The sequence below is a fragment of the Adiantum capillus-veneris genome, chromosome 25 (genome assembly GCF_014529385.1).
Source record: "Adiantum capillus-veneris isolate H3 chromosome 25, ASM1452938v2, whole genome shotgun sequence".
Taxonomy (NCBI): domain Eukaryota; kingdom Viridiplantae; phylum Streptophyta; class Polypodiopsida; order Polypodiales; family Pteridaceae; genus Adiantum; species Adiantum capillus-veneris.
In genome coordinates, this window is record NC_140955.1 from 87,008,410 (window position 1) to 87,014,784 (window position 6,375).

Sequence of the window (6,375 nt, forward strand, 5' to 3'; positions counted from 1 at the left end):
TCTCTCTCTCTCTCAAATAAGCAAGACATTACTAAGACATCCTCACCGTGAGCGTGTGGTCTCTTGAGGCTTTCAAAATATAGTTATGAGTCTGAGTTGCACATGCAGGTGAGAAAGCACCTGCGGAGTCTGAGCGTTAGAGCATCTGTCATCCGAGTATCGATGCAAAGCTTGCATCTCCATGCCAACATCACCAAAAAATCGGAGAGGAGCAATGGCGGGACGTAAAGGACGCCATCCTATTAGGTACATTTTCTCACCATTTTTTGATGTCATTATTATACATGTAGAGGTGCCCGTCGATGTGCATGCCTGAAAGCAAATTGTATAAAAAATAATGTATATATTTTTACAAAAGCAAATTGCTTCTAGAACTGCCCGTTGACGAGAATGTTTGTAGCTTGCTAAATTTTATTTAGTGTCTAAAGACCTGCATGTTAATGTGAATGCCTAGAGACGATGTTTACATATGAAAAAAAGCTTTCAAATCATCCAAGCTTGCTAAATTTCAGATTAATTAAAATGTCAATTAGTGTCTAAAAACCTGCATGTTAACATTCATGTTTAGAGAAAAGTGATTAATGTTTCAAAAGAGATTTTTTTTTTTAATTCAATATTAAGAAACCCTCATGTGAGGTGTCCATTGGATTATCATATTTTTTGAAATTTTGTTCCACATTCAAAGGAGGTGCTGTCCACATATTTTCAAAGATTGATTGTGTATTTTATTGAAGGGCAACTTAAAGACCTACATGTCAATGTGCATGTTTAAAACCAATGTTTCATTAGAGAAGCAGAATATATTGTTGTATTTCTAGAATTTGTTTATACGCACAAAAGAGGTTCTAGTCATACATGTTACATGTTAGCGTGCATTTTTACAAGCAATGTTTTGTTGGAGATAGTATTTATTTTCTTCAATCTTTATTTTTTGTCTCCTCCAATGGACTATGTAAATATTAAATTCTGTTTGAAACATTACTTATAGACATGCATGTTAACGTTCATGTTTAAAGGCAATGTTTTCATTGTTAACGTTCATGTTTAGAGGCAAGTTTTCATTGCTTATAGACATGCATGTTAAAGTTCATGTTTAGAGGCAATGTACAAATTTTTTTAGATGTTGATTGTGTATTTTATTTGTAGTCCATCTCGTGGAAGATTAAAGAAAAGTCTACGTAATGAAAAGTCTACACAACCACTTGAAAGTAGTGAACATGTGTCATCAGTGTCACTAACAGAAATGTCAGAGTGTCATGGCACTGAAGAGGAAGAGATTCACTCTGTGGATGTTGACCAAGGGTCTATGCATGAAATTGATGACACGTTGGCTCCTGAAGAAAATGAACTTCAAATTATCCCTTGGGAAATGTGAGATGAGGTAACTGCAGCTGCAGAGATTGACGAGGAGCAAAATATTTTTATGCATATAGGTGCTGATGTACTTCAGACCACATGTATGTTTAGTTTCTTCGACTGTCCTCCTATACCATTGTGTAGGTTGATTCCATATGCTAGAGTCAGAGGTTTAAGAGATGATTTAGGTGGATTAAAAACGGCTTTTGCAAGGGAAGGATATATGCAAGAATAGGGAGCTTTCATTTTTTCACTTTGGACATTTAAGAGAGAGCAAACCATTGCTACAGGTAAGTTGAAGCTTCTTAAATTTGTTAAGTGAATTTCTCTTTTAAAACTTCTCTTTGAATTCACTAATTTTGGTTTCTTGTTTTGAAGATGACATCAAGGAAAAGTGGGATCCTCTTTGGATAGAAATCAATGAGGACTATGAGTTGGAGCTCAAAAGCCAACCAAGGTTTGTAGATCTGTCAGACCACATGTTTTATGTTTGGGAGGGCAACCATCACACGCTTGCATGGACTGAATCTATCAAAGAGAAGTTTTCCACCTCAAAGGAGAGACATTGTAGGGTCCTTTGTACTATCATAGATCCCACCAAGGTTCTTGAGATTGCATTGCTAAGTAGCTTGCAACGAATGAATGTGTGAGTATCTACTAAAGCATATATCTTGTTGTTGAATACTTTATTATGGAAACAAATAAATATGGGTTTTTGCAGTATGAACATGCATGCTTTGGTGTGAACACCAATTACATATGTGCAGTTGAACATGAAAGCTACCTAAAAACTCTCCCCGACAAAGACCAGAAACTAATTGCATCTGTGCGAAGAAAGTATGCTGAAGGTGCAGAACCTTGGTATCCACTCACACGACGCTACCTTGGCATGCTAGTTTATGATGTGAGTTTTGTTTTTTTTTTTTCTTGCAAATTATTTTTAAGTCATTTGAATAACTCTTAGACAAATTGATTTCTTTTTTAGATTCAAATAACTAAAGAGAAAGAGTCTAGATTGACTCAACTCAAGCAAGGAATGCATGTAGAGGATGTGAAGAAGGAGGAGAAGAGCATTCATCGTGGATAATACATAAATATCAAGAACGTATTGGAAAGGTACACTAACCAAATAATCAAGCAATAGTCATTGTGTTGATTGTTGTTATGGATGTGAAGTAAAACTTCATGCTCTTTGTATTGTGTTGTATCTCTTGAATATTTTGGATCCAAATCTTGGGACAGACTGGTTGGCAAAGATTATGTCACTCAAATGGGGACATGACAGCTGGGAAACTTTAGAGAAGCTAAACTTGATTGCACTCCATGATGCCCCTGTGCAGAATAGAATCCAATGGGTTTCATTACTCAAGTCTGATAGGATCACAAGGACTGCTTTTGGTTTGAAGAAGGGAGATAATTTGTTTCGACATTGAGTATGATTTACTAGTTATTTAATGTTTGGCTTGCTTTGTCTAAGAAATAATATTTGTTGTGGTGTTTTGTGTTTTTTAAATTTGTAGTTGGCTGCGTAGAGAGGGCTACCTTGCTCGTGTCTATGAGAGCAACACAACTTGTTTTGGACAATTAAAATGTGCCAGGAGGGGCACCATTGCCACATGAATGCACATTGGGGTTCTACTTTGATGAAATTAAGTTTGAAGCTAGGCCTTTTCTCTATCCTTTGGAGGTTTCTTTGGAGGCCAAAAGCAAAGATGTAGAGAAACAAGCACTCAAGAAAGTTGATACTTTTCGAATGGCAGCTCAACGATTGGCCTACAGGTTTGTAACAATTTTGATCTTGCTTTGTATGTCACTATCAAGTCAAGTGTTCAATGTTTTTTTTTCTTGTTAGGTTTTTGTCACTTTTGGTTTCAAAGGGGATCTTGCCAACTCTCCCATTTGTGGTGAGACAGTGGGCATAGACTGCGTCAAAGGACACATATATGTACCCCCCTAGCATGCCCACTTTGACAACATGGGAGAGAGATACATGTCCATGGTGGTTAGATATGGTGCAGGGTCACATCCTTGAGAGAGAGAAAGAGCTTTGAGAAACCATGCTTAGGGATGCAGCAGCAGAGGCGAGACAACCACCACCTACTACTTCAGAGGCGAGACAACCAGGTATGCTTATGTCATTCTTTAACTTTTATGTTTTCATACTGTTGATTCTTGTAGGTTCAAAAACTGTTGTATATGTCTTTTAAGGTGTCCACTTGTCTACTGAGAGGATGAAGACTGTGGTTGATACCACTATTGTGAAGGACGTTCTAGAGCATGGTAAGTGTTGAAATTTTTATTGTCGAATTTTATTAATACTTTGCGAAAAAGTTCACATATCATAAATATGTTGTCGCAGACTCCTCGGTCTTGATTGTTGTTGGGAGGAGCATACAATTTGTCTATGTTTTGGAGTCTCCTTTGCGTTACCCAATGCTTCCTGTTGATACACAATGTATTGCTATTGTTGGCAATTAAATTTCTATCGCTGCAAACTATAGAGAGGGTACTCGCAATGCATCGTGGAATATTGTGCATCAACATATGTCTCGAGTTCGCTCAAGCGGTGTGCCATACACTCGTGGGGGAAAGTCTGTTTCGTGGGCCGCAAATTTTGTCTTCTTGGATCTTCCTTTTGGTAGATTGCATATTGGTTCTTCTTCTCCATCTCGTTGGGATATTTGCAATGAGAAGCATGTACGATCTGCTATCCATTTGAATTTTTCTACACTTGCAAATTCTGGATGGCTGCTCATTATGGCTTCTACTGCAGGTATTTGTGTTGTGTTTGATTACTTGCATTAATATTATTTCATAATATCGGTAGTTTTTTCTTACAAGAACCTATGAATAGGAGAGGTTATTGGATGGGTGGAGAGGTTCTGTCGTGCTTTAGAGATGGTGGTACATCGTCTCATTATAGTGCTCCATCATAGTTCATATGGATATGTTGAGAGTTTATCTGGTCGAATTCAGGTATTGTTTTCACTTCAGTATTGTATAGTTTTGTTGAGGCACTTTCTTCAATGTTTCTTCAATGTTGTGGTTTTGTAATTTGATTTGCAGTGCCAGTGCTCTATGCTACTTATGGTACACAGGATTGGGATGCAGCCAGCATGATTTGTGGCTGAAAGCACCACTATGTTCTCTCGCTTGGGTATCCAGCCTTCAGATTCGTTCATGACACACCATTTTCCGGAGCCTTCCTTAGCTAGATCAGGATCAGGGATGCCTTGGCAGGGTGAGATGCAGTGGAGCCAGGCTTTTGTTGTAGCTGCTTTGTCGACGTGGAGGTATTTGTTTGGAGCTTGGGTGTGGTACAACTCCCGTTTTGGCTGCATGCTTATCATCTGAACGAGCATGTGCTACGCTTGACACCGATGAGTCTCTTATCAGAGACTATGTGGTTACCTTGCTTTGCCCTAAAAAGCGAAGCCGAGAGGAGGCATCTACCTCTCTAGATGTTGAGGATGAGGGTGACATGCCATCGCGTGTCGACCCTTATGATGACTAGTGAGACTTCGCTCCTACTATGACATTGACATTACTTTTGTGTTTTTGATCTTTATGTTGTGTTTCACTTTTTGGCATTTATGTATCTTGCGTAAGAATTACGTCTAATGTTATTAGATCCATAGATTAAATTTTGATTACATGCATAATAACTACATATAATTTTGTTTGTTTGTGGAAGTGCATTGCCGATTTATGTAGAGGCAGTGGCTCAAAGAATGGCGAAGGAATTGAGATACGACTTTTGTATCTGTGAAACGCATCATAAAAGCAATGTTTTCATTGATGACGAATGCGACTCTTCATAGAGTCTAAGAATTATTAGAGAGTGCTTATGATGTAGAGTTTAAGTATTGACAAATGGACATATCATTCCTTCTATGATTTTGAAAGTGAATATTTTGAAATCCTCATGTGAGGTGTCCATTGGACCATGGTTAGTTTGAAATTTTCTTCATTTTACAAAGGAAGCTTTGTCCAATTTTTTTATATGAAAGGCTCTTGTATTAATTATTTGACAACATAATTTGTATTATGGATAATACATAACATTGTGAATTGATGAGACGAATGCGACTCCTTCAAGAATCTAGAGAATTGTTGGCAAGTGTTTGTGATGTAGGGTTTAGTTATTAACAAATAAGATAGTGTTTGTGAAAATGTAGCTTGTTGAGTTCATTTTCTTGTATTATGATTCACTTCCCTATTTTGTTTGCTCTATGTTTTGGGTCTTTATGTTATGTTTCACTTTTTGGCATTTATGTATCTTACGAAAGAATTACGTTTAATGTTATTAATGAGATCCATAGATTGAATTTTGAGTGCATGCATATTTACATTCACTTTTGCTTGTTTGTGGAATTGCATTGCCAATCTATGTAGAGGCAGCGGCTCAAAGGATGGTGAAGCAATTGCGATTTTTTTTTCATATCTGTGAAACGCGTCATAAACGCAATGTTTTCATTAATGACAGATGCGACTCTTCATAGAGTCTAGAATTATTATCGAGTGATTATGATCTAGAGTTTAAGTATTGACAAATGGACATGTCATTCCTTGTATGATTTTGAAAGTGAATATTTTGAAATCCTCATGTGAGGTGTCCAATGGACCATGGTTAGTTTGAACTTTTTTTCATTTTACAAAGAAAACTTTGTCCATTTTTAATGGAATTCTCTTGTATTAATGATTTGACAACATAATTTGTGTTATGGATAAACATTAAGTCATTGATGAGACGAAACAAACTCCTTAAAGAATTTAGAGAATTATTGGCAAGTAATTGTGATGTAGGGTTTACTTATTAACAAATGAGATAGTGTTTGTAAGACTATAACTTGTTGAGTTCATTTTCATGTATTATGATTCACTTCCTTAATTTGTTTTCTCGGATCTATGTTCGCTCAGAAAATGTCGCTCGGGTTATGGTAAGACTCCTAATTCACCATGGGAGAGTATATCCATGGATTTTATCTTATTCCCCAAGTCTATCCACGGGGAGACGAG

The 6,375-nt window shown here is 37.0% G+C and overlaps 1 pseudogene; it reads left to right on the top strand.

The window, feature by feature from the left end:
* Positions 1–214: 214 nt before the first annotated feature.
* On the top strand, positions 215–5,177 carry LOC147425221 (uncharacterized; annotated as a pseudogene).
* The last annotated feature ends 1,198 nt before the right edge of the window (positions 5,178–6,375 follow it).